The sequence below is a fragment of the Palaemon carinicauda genome, chromosome 9, assembly GCF_036898095.1.
Source record: "Palaemon carinicauda isolate YSFRI2023 chromosome 9, ASM3689809v2, whole genome shotgun sequence".
Classification (NCBI taxonomy): Eukaryota; Metazoa; Arthropoda; class Malacostraca; order Decapoda; family Palaemonidae; genus Palaemon; species Palaemon carinicauda.
The window spans coordinates 114651768-114665064 of NC_090733.1; the positions used below are offsets into that span (position 1 = coordinate 114651768).

Consider the following 13297-nt stretch of genomic DNA (forward strand, 5'->3'; position numbering starts at 1 on the left):
GCGAGCGATCGCTATGAAGGTTGCGGGTGTGCCCACCAGCGCCAACTATCGGCCAGATACCACTCTTGCATGTAAACAAACCCTTCAATTCTTCTCTGTCGACCTTGACGACAAGACGTATCAATACTCGCTGTATAACCTGGAGTTTTCTCAACATATTTGGTGAAGTACTTCATTTTGGTTTGAGCTTTCGCAGTGCAGGTGTTTTTCCTCAACTTAAACTCTTGAACTCTTTATTGAACAGATTTAATTGTTGATGACTTGGATTGTTTTTTGGACTTTCTTTGACTAATTCAAAATGGCTGACCCTTCACAAGTACCTAGATTTCGTAAGTGTAATGCTAGGGACTGTAATAGGCGTCTTCCAAAGGCATCTCTCGACCCACATACTGTTTGTTCCAATTGTCGGGGTAAAACCTGTCAATTGGGAGATCGGTGTGAGGAATGCGTGGGCCTTTCGGAATTCGATTGGCTCGAATACGATAAATATGCACGTAGGCTAGAGAGAGATAGGGTAAGGAGGAGTTCCTCTAGGTCAGTAGATTTCTCCTCTCCACATGCCCCTGAACCTAATCCTTCCCCTGTAGTGGTTGTACCTAACCCCCCTTCTGGCACTCAGGAACCATCTATGCAAGACATGTTACGTGCTATTCATGCCTTGGGGGAAAGAGTTGAAGCGTTAGCAACTGATCGTAATCAACTCATGGCTGACGTTAAAGAGCTTAAGTGTCAGAGTGCCACAGCGGAAAATAGTGGGAAAGTGATTAGTGCGCAAAGTGTTGTGAACAGTGTTGCGACCGAGGGTTCGTCTGTTCGTGCCTGTCGTTCACCTAGTCCGAGACCTCTTGCAAGCTCCCAAGCCCAGGGGAGAAGTAATGTCGTACGACTTATGGGTTCGAGAGGCCTTGATCAGCGAACAGACGTTCCCTCTATGGTATCAGGCGTATCTCACCAAGATCGCCCCTACCATAAGACGAGAGAGCCCATTTTCTCCTCGTCTTCCGAAGGCTTTTCGCATAAGAAACCGTGGAGCAAGGTTTCTAGACCCCTTAAGCGAAAGTCGGTCCCTTCAGGACAGGTCCAGCGTCCTGGATGTAGTCATTGAGACAGTTCTGACCCATTGCAGTCATCGGATGACTGCTCGCCGCCTAAGCAGCACCGTTACACAGGCTCAGAAAGTTTTGGTGTAGGCAAGGTTGTGCCGTCTCAGACGTTAACCCCGTCGTTTACCGCACCCATTCCTGTGGACCCTAAATGGGTTATACTGCAGGACATGCAGACTAAGCTCGCCTCCCTTATGGAAGACTATTCTGCCGATAAGGTTCCCGTTGAGCCTAGCCGTTTATCTCTGTTGTTGGGGTATTAAAGCCAACACTTGTTGTTGGCACGGGCCTTTCCCTTGGTTGGCCCGTAGGCGTTTATCTCATCGAGATTCTGGCCTTCAGCCGCCCAAACGAACCTTTGTGCGTCCTGTTGACGTTGGCGTAACCAAGTCACGTCAGTCACGTTATGTAGAGCCTCACTCGATGCGGTCTTGTGTGGATTTTCAGCCGCATTTGAACGTTAGGCCACTTACTAATGCTCCTGTTGACGTTCAGGACGTTCGCCAAACATCGGAGTTGACTTGTTTTGACGCTGAGCGTCAACCACCGCAGTCTAGAGTTGTTTTGACTGCTCAGACTAGGCAGTCAAAACAGTCTCGAGTGGACGCCGTGCGTCCTCACGCACCTGTTGTTGTTGACAGTTCACAGACTGTCAAGCAGTTACATGACGTTGCGTCCTGGTCCGCTACTAATGCACCAGTGCGTGTGGACGCTGCGTGTCAAGCATTGCCAACCCCTTTGCTTGTTTCTCAGCAGTTGTCAGATGAGGACGTTGCTGACCCTCAGCCTGAGGATCATCCTTCAGATGTAGACGAACCCAGAACAGTTCCTCCATCAATGGACTTTAAGAAAGTCATGTTAATTTTTAAGGAGTTGTTTCCCGATCACTTCGTCGCTGTTGCTCGTCGTTCGCCGCCGTCTGAGTTTGTTCTAGGCGTACCTGCTGACATGCCAGCCTTTACAAAACTTGTGCTCTCTCGCTCATCCAAGAGAGCTTTACGGCTTTTAGGCGACTGGTTGGAAACCAAGAGGAGTTTGGGGAAGACGGCCTTTGCCTTCCCTCCATCTAAACTCTCGTCTAGATCGAGCGTCTGGTATGCCACGGGAGAAGTTCTCGGCTTGGGAGTCCCTGCCTCTGCCCAGGGCGACTTCTCAAGCCTTGTAGACTCTCCCCGCCGCCTAGCCATGAGACGCTCGAAGATTAGTTGGTCCTCCTCGGACCTTGACCATCTGCTGAAAGGCATTTATAGAGCCTTTGAAGTTTTCAACTTCCTTGACTGGTGTTTGGGAGCCTTAAGTAGGAAAATCTCATCGGCTGATAGAGATGTCTCCGTACTTATTATGTCCTGCATGGATAAAGCCATCCGCGATGGTTCCAATGAGCTCTCCTCCTCTTTTACGTCGGGAGTCCTAAAGAAGCGAGAGTCCCTTTGCTCTTTTCTGTCGGCAGGAGTTACTCCCTGTCAAAGATCTGAACTGCTCTTTGCTCCCTTATCTAAGTTTTTGTTCCCGGAACATTTGGTTAAGGACATAGCTTCTTCACTCGTGCAGAAGGACACCCATGACTTGGTTGCGTCCTCTGCTCGCAAAGGGACTCCTTCGACATCCTTTTCTGCAAGACCTAAGATAGACACTCCGGCGTCCAGATTTATTCCGCCCTTTCGTGGCAGAGCTCCCAGCAGGGGAAGTACTCGTGCCGAGGGAAAGAGAGGAAAGAAGAGAGGAGCCAAGTCCTCACGTGGCAGAGTCTGACTGCCCGCAGCCTCAGACAGCAGTAGGAGCCAGACTCAAGAACTTCTGGCAAGCCTGGGAGAAGAGGGGCGCAGACCAACAATCTGTGAGGTTGCTCAGGGAGGGGTACAAAATTCCATTTGTACGCAAACCTCCTCTAGCGACTTCCCCCATCGACCTCTCTCCCAGGTACCGAGAGGAGTCAAAGAGACAAGCCCTGAAACTAGAAGTGTCTCTTTTGCTAGAGAAGGGAGCGGTGGTGAAAGTCTCGGACCTTCAATCACCGGGGTTTTACAACCGCCTCTTCCTAGTACCGAAGAAGACAGGAGGTTGGAGACCGGTGCTAGACGTCAGTGCACTCAACGTCTTTGTTACGAAGACAAAGTTCACCATGGAGACCACGAAATCAGTCTTAGCAGCGGTCAGAAAGGGAGACTCCCAACCTTTTCTGAGGTTTGTTTTCAACAATGTGGTTTACCAGTTTCGGGCCCTGTGCTTTGGCCTAAGTCCTGCTCCTCTCGTGTTTACGAGGCTTATGAGGAATGTAGCAAAATTCCTCCATTTATCGGGAATCCGAGCCTCCCTATACTTGGACGACTGGCTTCTCAGAGCCTCGTCCAGTCATCGCTGTCTGCAGGATCTTCATTGGACATTGGATCTGACCAAGGAATTGGGACTTTTGGTCAACCTGGAAAAGTCCCAGCTGATTCCATCCCAAACTATACTGTATTTAGGGATGGAGATTCGCAGTCCAGTTTTTCGGGCTTTTCCGTCTGCCCCCCGAATAGAGCAAGCCCTGCTCAAAGTCCAACTGATGTTGAAGAGAGAACGTTGCTCAGTCAGGAATTGGATGAGTCTAGTAGGAACTCTATCATCCCTGGAGCAGTTTGTCTCGCTAGGAAGGCTACACCTTCGACCTCTCCAGTTCCATCTAGCTTTTCACTGGAAAAAGGACAAGACGTTAGAGACGGTCTCAATCCCGATCTCCGAACCAGTAAAGGCATGCCTGAATTGGTGGAATGACAATATCAGTCTGAGAGAGGGACTTTCCCTAGCAGTTCAGAACCCAAACCACGTACTATTCTCGGACGCGTCGGATTTGGGTTGGGGTGCGACCCTGGACGGTCGGGAATGCTCAGGTCTGTGGACCTCAAGTCAGAGGAGCATGCACATCAACGGCAAGGAGCTTTTGGCAGTCCACCTGGCCTTGATGAACTTCGAGAGTCTCCTTCGAAACAAGGTGGTAGAGATCAACTCCGACAATACCACAGCCTTGGCATACATTTCCAAGCAAGGAGGCACCCACTCCCTGACGCTGTACGAGATCGCAAGGGACCTGCTCATTTGGTCAAGAGATCGAGGCATCTCCCTGTTAACGAGGTTTATCCAGGGCGACTTGAACGTCTTAGCAGACTGCCTCAGTCGGAGGGGTCAGGTAATTCCTACGGAATGGACCCTCCACAAGGACGTGTGCAAGAGTCTTTGGGCGACTTGGGGTCAACCCACCAGACCTCTTTGCAACCTCCATGACCAAGAGACTTCCAATCTATTGCTCTCCAGTCCCAGACCCAGCAGCAATACATATGGATGCATTTCTTCTAGATTGGTCTCATCTGGACCTATATGCATTCCCACCATTCAAGATAGTCAACAAGGTACTGCAGAAGTTCGCCTCTCACGAAGGGACAAGGTTGACGTTAGTTGCTCCCCTCTGGCCCGCGAGAGAATGGTTCACCGAGGTACTTCGATGGCTGGTAGACTTTCCAAGAAGTCTTCCTCTAAGAGTAGATCTGTTACGTCAGCCCCACGTAAAGAATGTACACCAAAGCCTCCCCGCTCTTTGTCTGACTGCCTTCAGACTATCGAAAGACTATCTAGAGCTCGAGGCTTTTCGAAGGAGGCAGCCAGTGCGATTGCAAGAGCGAGAGCTTCTACCATTAGAGTATACCAGTCGAAGTGGGAAGTCTTCCGAGACTGGTGCAAGTCAGCATCTGTATCCTCGTCCAGTACCTCTGTAGCCCAAATCGCTGATTTTCTCTTACACCTGAGAAAAGTTCGCTCCCTTTCAGCTTCCACGATCAAGGGCTACAGGAGCATGTTGGCTTCGGTCTTCCGGCATAGAGGCTTAGATCTTTCCAACAATAAAGATCTACAAGATCTCCTTAAGTCTTTTGAAACCTCTAAGGAACGTCGTTTGGCTACTCCTGGATGGAACTTTGACGTGGTCCTAAGGTTCCTCATGTCAGACAGGTTTGAGCCATTACATTCAGCCTCCCTGAAGGATCTCACTCTTAAGACTCTTTTCCTGGTGTGCTTGGCCTCGGCTAAAAGAGTCAGTGAACTTCATGCCTTCAGTAAGAACATCGGCTTTTCTACAGAAAAAGCCACTTGTTCTCTTCAACTTGGTTTCCTGGCCAAGAATGAACTGCCTTCTCGTCCTTGGCCTAAATCTTTTGATATTCCTTGCTTATCAGAGATCGTAGGCAACGAACTGGAAAGTGTTATGTCCCGTTAGAGCTCTTAAGTTCTATTTAGCTCGTACTAAGCCATTACGAGGTAAATCTGAAGCGTTATGGTGTTCGGTTAAGAAACCATCCTTACCTATGTCAAAGAATGCTTTGTCATATTTTATCAGATTTTTAATACGAGAAGCTCATTCCCACTTGAGTGAGGAAGACCAATCTTTGCTTAAGGTTAAGACGCACGAAATTAGAGCTATAGCAACCTCCGTGGCCTTCAAGCAAAATAGATCTCTGCAAAGTATCATGGACGCGACTTTTTGGAGAAGCAAGTCAGTGTTCGCGTCATTTTACTTGAAAGATGTCCAGACTCTTTACGAGGACTGCTACACACTGGGTCCATTCGTAGCAGCGAGTGCAGTAGTGGGTGAGGGTTCTACCACTACACTTCCCTAATTCCAATATCCTTTTTAATCTGTCTCTTGAAATGTTTTTAATATTGTTTTTTATGGGTTGTACGGAAGGCTAAGAAGCCTTTCGCATCCTGGTTGATTTGGCGGGTGGTCAAAGTCATTTCTTGAGAGCGCCCAGATTAGGGGTTTGATGAGGTCCTGTTAGTATGGGTTGCAACCCTTCATACTTCAGCTCCTGGGAGTCTTTCAGCATCCTAAGAGGATCGCTGGGCTTCGTGAGGAAGACAGACTTACAAGGCAGAGTAATCGTCTAAGTCAACTTCCTTACCAGGTACCTATATATTTTGGTTTTGTTATATTGATAACTGTCAAAAACTCTTAGCATATACAGTACGCTGTAAACTTAATTAACTCTGGTCTCTACCCACCGCCTTGGGTGTGAATCAGCTATTATATATTCACCGGCTAAGTTAAATATTTAAAAATGATATTTTAATTATAAAATAAATTTTTGAATATACTTACCCGGTGAATATATAAATTAAAGGCCCTCCCTTCCTCCCCAATAGAGACGCAGCGGGACGAGAAGAATTGAAGGGTTTGTTTACATGCAAGAGTGGTATCTGGCCGATAGTTGGCGCTGGTGGGCACACCCGCAACCTTCATAGCGATCGCTCGCGAGTTTTTGAGTGTGTTTTCTGTCGAGCCGCTGAGCAGCAGCTATTATATATTCACCGGGTAAGTATATTCAAAAATTTATTTTATAATTAAAATATAATTTTTCACTTTTCTAGTTATAAACCATACTTGTCTAGTTTTCCTTTACTGTAACCTATTAATATAAATTAAGCTGTTAAAAATAGTGTACAGTACTTTACTTACACTTAAGATTTATTGGAAGCAATTTACTTTTTCTGATATCAGTTCACATTCACATTCGAACAAGCTCCATTGTGCTATTAAGAGTAAAAATAACCTAGGCATGCCCTATTCCTGAATGTATTTAAGATCCTTTAGAAATATTTCAAATATTCAAATTACTGTTTAAGCTTTAAATATTTTTCAATTATAAGTACGTTATTCATTTTATACTGGACATTCTTCTGACTCCCTTGTGATATTTTCCTCATAAAAAGTATTATAAGTTTTGACAATTATTTCATGAAGAGATATTAGACGAGCATAGCTACAAAACTTGCCTCAGCCACTTGACCAAATTAAGAAGCTGCTTAAATGATTCACAAAACAAAGGAAAGAACAGTTACATTTTAAAGGATTAATCACTATGAGATTAATCTGCGAGAAAAAGCCTCGTTTATATAATGCCCGTGAGAAATAGTGACCAACAATCAAGTAGCTATCAAGAACCAATTTCTAGAGTGAAATCCATGGCTTAAGCAGTAACAGTAACCTCTCACCAGAGGTGTAAAATGAATCTAAGCTGGGAGTAAGAGCTATGTCATTGGTTATATGAAACCCTCAGTTCAGCAAACAAGAATAGGCCATGCAGTCTCCTGGGTTTAGAATGGTTAACAAAAAGAGAGCACCAAAGTCTAAGATAAATCTTAGAGAGCTATATATAGCACCACGACAGCATACTTGGCTTCTAAAGAGGCAAACTTGGCCATGACTGATAAACTTATTATAAGCCAAAAGGGATGTTAAGTAAGATGAATTAAATTTAAAAATTCCTGAGTACTCTAGAATGTAAAGTTTGAAGTCATATGAGATATGGATAAAGGAAAGAAAGTTTTTTCAAACATATAAGCAAAAAATTTTTCACCACCCCATCTAGATATTGTACAAATCTCCATTAATCAAAGAAAGACTGTCAAGCGCCCTGACTACCCTCTCCATCTACTACAAAAATTGCCACGTTAATGCCAATACAAACAAAACACAGATGCGTGCCTTCCACCTGAACAATCATCAGGTAAACGGAAAGCTAAAAATCAAATGGGGTGACAAAGAACTGGAAAATCACCCCTACCCAGTCTACTTAGGTACCTGTCACCCTTGACAGGACGCTCTCCTTTCAAGAGCACACAAATAAAATCATACATAAAGTAGCAACTAGGAACAACTTCCTTAGCAAACTCTCCAACACCAGCAGGGGAACAGACTCTTGAGACAAACAGCCCTAGCACTTTGTTACTCTACTGCAGAATACTGTGCACCAGTGTGGAAAGATCATGCCATGCTCATAAGGTAGACCCAGAGCTAAATAAGTTCTGTTGGATTATTACTGGTACCCTAAAACCAACACCTCTACCTTCGTTATATAAAATAGCCGGCATTCCACCACCCCATATCCAACAAGAAACGCTTAGCAAAAGCTGACAAGAAGATGCAAATTACAGTACTGTAATGACCCTTGACAGTAACTCCAAAATCATCAGAAAGCAAGGCAAAGCTTGAAATCCCACAAAAGCTTTGCAATAGTGGATGGACTAGAACCAACATGGGCAGCTGCTCACAGGCTAGAGAGGTGGTGGAAAGTGACCAATGGCCATCCAAACAAAGGCATGCCCAGCAGAACAGCTCTCACCAGGGAATGGGTAACCCTACACAGAGCAAGGATAAAAGTGTGCAAGACTGGAGATAACTGCCACAAATTCGAATTAATCACCAACCACAAACAATGGAACACATCCTATGAGGATACTCACTGGCCCCTCATTGCTCGGATCAAGACCTCAGAGAAGCAAACGACATTGCCCTTCAGTGGGTTCGACATTGGCATGAGAAGATACAATGATAGTTACAGAAGAATTATATAGACTGAAAAAAAATCCCAATAATTCAGCTAGATTTTCAATGTTGACAAATATTAAGTGAAAATAATTTTCAAAACTAAACTGAGAAGGAAATGATAGGATTCACGGAGAAGTATAATTAGAAAACTAATGAGTGAGTCACCTAGTCAATGGAATGTGGACAGATATGGGTACGTCAACTAGTGTTCATTACAACAGAAATAAAGCTGTCAAATACAATTTTTATTATCATAAAGTAGTGTAATGACCTGAAAATAGAACAAGGTAAAAATAAAAAAATTAGATCGTTAAGTAAAGAAAGAAAAGAGAAAACATGCAAGTACAAAACAGAAAACAATATAGCCGAGGATAAAGGGAAGTTGAAAAAGACCATTTGTTATCAAATATAGGATATCATGTAAGGCACGGTGTAAGCGGTACACCCTTTTAGTCTGATACAAAACTTGAAAAATATTTATAAATAAATATAACCATAATTTAGCAACTTTATGATGACCCCAACCAAAAGTTTGAAATGACATGAGCAATGGTAATAGATTCTCCAAAATTCCCAAGAGGATGACTAACTGCAAGTGAGGAAGGATTACATTACTGGCTATTCACGTTTTATGATGGGCGTTGATAAGTGTTTAAGACGAGTCAAAAATTCTAAATATCAAACAAGACTAATTTAATTGTGAAGAAATGATTAGACAAGCCTTCTTTTCAAAATATGAGCACAGTACAGAGCTCTAGGGACTCTGCTGACTGGAATGATAAGAAAGAAACAAGATTAATGAGTTTGGTTTAAAACATTTTCTACAGTGACTGGGTTTTCCAAGAAAGATTGCTATGGTGCCAACTGGTTGAAAAAAGTTAAAGTTGTGCAAATGATTTTTGAGATTGTAGTATCAGAAAAGAGAACTATAATTTCACTGTCATGTACAGCTATCAATCGCAAACTTTGCAAATACGTACTCCCTTCTTAAAATGTTATTCAGTAACATCAATGGAATCTTAATATCAAAATTAATTCTATGTTAGCCTGATTTCAATTTCGCTTCCCTCTGGAAGCTTTATTTTTTTACATTTATCCCTATAATTGGAAAATTTCTCATTTTCTTTCCTTCTCCAACTTATGTCTCTAGTAAAGTAATGACAATCTAGCAGTTAATGGCAATAACCAATGGCTTGGGTAAGGTATCATGTCCTTATCTTCAGTCTTGAAGTCAAAATTATTCTTTATCTTCTTGACGTCATTTATAAGTTTTTAAAATAAAAATAATCAACTTGCCTGTTATCTAGCTTATCAGTAACAAACCTCAAAATACATTTTGAAACACAGGACTCCACATTGTTTCTCTAAATACCATTTTATCCACTATAACCACACCATCATATAACTAAATCTAAAATTCTTTATATTAAGGAAAATACAATTTAATTAAACCCAAAAAATTTTATTAGACCACAGCACCCGCAACCATTATATGACCAGCTATCTTGATAAGCAATCTAGGATTCACTAAGGCAATGTTTACTGACAACAGACTTGGTATGCAATTGAACTCCAGCCAAAATCCTTTCAAAAGAAAGATTTCTTCAAAAATTAAGAGGTGTAGCTTTGAAGCTGCATTCCAATACAGTATCATGAACCCTAACCTTCAAGGATTTTATTAAACTTGGATCCAATTCTGTGAACCTCCATGCCTAAACTTAACAAAAAATGACATTACATCTTTGGTCAGAGGACATTTTGAAATTCTAATCCTACAAAACAAATTAGGAACACTACCTTTAATGGCCTAAAGTTTTGTTCAAATATTACTGAATGGCTCTTACCAGACAAAGAAATCTATTTTCAGATGTAATAATCACAACCTTTTCTAAAGAGAGAATTTGATAGAATTGTGGCAATTTTCCAAGAAGGAACCAAATACGAAGATTTATTCCTCTCAAATTTTTCCAAGTCAGTAGCACCTTCATTATTCAGTACACAGATTGTGACCCTGTTCCCACTTGGTTCCGGATGTAGGCCAATGCTACCATATGTCTGAAAACAGCCACATTTCCGTACCACCAGTGGTTTGTGGTCCTCAAATGCCTTGAATAATCCTTTTATCTCTCAACAGTCAATGAGAATAGTTGATGTCAGTGACATTCGTTCCCCTGACAGATACAAAAGATCTAGAGTTGCTTTCCGTTTTCCCTGAGAAGCATCTGTGTATGGAGAAAGTTCTGTGATTTTTCCTTCCAAGGAAACTCCCTAGGATAACCGCCTACGATTGCCAAAACTCTGCAATTGAAATTGGTTCATCACTGGAAATGAGATTGCCAAGTTTGACTATTTTGTTCCTATATAGACCAAATGATATTGGAAAACCCTCATCTAAAGGTGTCCCATCAAAACTAATTTCTTTAAGGAAGTCATGATCCCTAGAAGTCTCATCCACATAGACTTCAGCCTTCTGAACTTTGTCAACAAAAGAAGAAATGACAATCTTCTTTTCAGACGAAAAACATGGAAGCAAACTGTTGCTATTATCGTTCCCAAATATAGAATCTTCAAAGTTGGAACCAAAAAAAACTTCTTCAAAATGACTAAGATCACCAGATCACCAACCATTATACAGTAGTAACCTGAGCAACCACACTTTAATCCAAATCCTAACTAACGAATTGGTCAATAATAGTCGAATGTCCAGGTAAAAAAGAACTCTTACCCCCAAAATCCTTAATCATTTTTAAATGGAAGTCATCATCCTGGTGAACACATGAGGAGCCATCGAGACCAAAACACAGGCACTTAATTTGGCAATCCTTTGACACAGTTGACAAAATGGGTATTTCCTCAAGTTGGAGATGAATAGCAAATTATAAAATATGTATCTGAGAGCTATATTGAAAAAAAAAATTTCTATATTGCCCCAAAAGTGTCAAGGGGATTTCCATTGAAGATTTTGTAAAGACTGTAAACTTATTGTTTGAGACTTTAGAACTCATCTCCAATACCTCATGTTTTGGGGACTATGAATAGCCTGCTGTAAAATACCAGCGCAGGGTTTAAGACTTCTTCTATCACATCTTTTTCCCGAAGTTTTCCAATTTTTAGTTTCAAAATCTGTTCCTTTGTTGTACTTGCTAGGTAAATTGAAATGGAATTAGTACCTCGTACATGGTTATGTACGAGGTACTCCGAGGCTCGAGTAATCCAGTAACCTTCTTTAACTACAGCTAGCACCCACGGATCAGGAGAAAGGCTCTCCTAACCATGTTAAAAGTTTGAAAGTCTTGCTGCTACTGGAATTTGCAGTGAAGAACCATCATAGTGTTCTCAGATAAGATCTTCTAGTCTGGTTGGCAATTCTGAAAAAAATTACAACAGTAATACCTCGACATACGAATGTCCCAACATATGAGAAATTTGAGATAAAAGGAAAATTTCAAGCAAATTTTTGCCCTGAGATACGAGGATACAAGAAGGTTCCCTATGCAGCCGCTAGGTGGCCGAGTGTGCAAGAGGCTGCTCACGAAGATAGCATCGCTCGCTCTTTCCCGTCGGATCTCCGTCGCGTCAAGTTATTTCCGAGCATCGGCCGTAGTGTTTGCATTTTTTACATGTTATTTGCATTAATCAGTACAGAATTAAGTGAATAAGCAAAGGGTCCAAAGCAAGCGAGAGAATTACGGGCAAATTAGAGCGCCCGCCTTGCATTTGCCCCTTGTGTGGTAAGGCCTTTAAGCATTGCTTTGTGCCCTGGTACCAACTTAAGCAGTTACTTTATCAATCTTACTTGCATCTAAATCAGGAACCAAAATAAGGAAGAAATCAATGAATATTGTGGTGTACTGTACTCGAAACAAGGTAGAATGTAAGAATTAAAACATTTCTTCTAAATAGATTAGTTAACAAAAATCATTTGACTTTTTAAATAAGCCAAGATATCTAAGAGCACTAATAAACCTAAATCTGAACAATCTGGAGTTAGGGCTTGTCAACAAGCCCACGGCAATGCAGAGAATGAAGACAAAAACAGTATGGCTTGCCAAAGCCATCAGTTAATGCCATTAACCACAAGATTGTCACAACTGCTATATTGTCTCATTACTTTACTAGAGGCATAAGCTTATTTAAAGAAAAGGAAACAAGAATTTTTTTAGTTTTAATAAAACTTAGCTTCTCGAGAGAAGTAAAAAAAAACCTAGGGAAGGTTCATGGAAATAAAATGATCTTGCTACGAACTAAAGTACAACACGTTCTAACTTTGGAGCCTAACCAGAAAGAAGTAATTTTGACTAGTCAATGCAAGGTCAAATTCAAGTCAGCCTTTAGATTTAACTAAAAGAAACTACTGAAACAAAGTATATTAATGGCCTCTTGCATAACCAGTACCAACATTGCCAATATATGTATCACCAATAGCCATCAACTCATAATACTACTGTCATATTTAAAAGATATTGATATTACCAGCAGCTTTCAGAACTGGTAATACATGCTGATGATTCAAGAACTAAACACATACTCTGTTATGTTGGTAAATATTAAAAAGCTAGATTAGCTTTGTCTGCCAATATACTAATGTTATAATCATATATCACCCTAAAAAGTAAGTGAAAATTATAATTTACTTTAATACAGTATGTACGATTATAAAGAAAGGGTTAGTCATTTTATAGATTTTAAAACTTGAAAACCGACAAGATGTCAATCCACTAATCTTCTGAGACAAGACTCTTAGAATTCACACTTATCAAATGACCAAAATACATATGTAAAATTCAAACTTCATGAAAGTGTTAATTTCATAAGTGTTTTGAGAGATAAGGCTTCT

General features: G+C 41.7%; 2 protein-coding genes across 2 annotated transcripts in view; both read right to left on the reverse strand.

Annotated features, from left to right (window-relative positions):
• Nucleotides 1–13297, reverse strand: part of Bub3 (mitotic checkpoint protein Bub3) — a 164267-nt gene that overhangs the window by 91097 nt on the left and 59873 nt on the right. The window lies entirely within an intron of this gene.
• LOC137647060 (protein farnesyltransferase subunit beta-like) overlaps nt 1–13297 on the reverse strand; it is a 62349-nt gene that overhangs the window by 5847 nt on the left and 43205 nt on the right. The gene's annotated exons all lie outside the window — the stretch shown is intronic.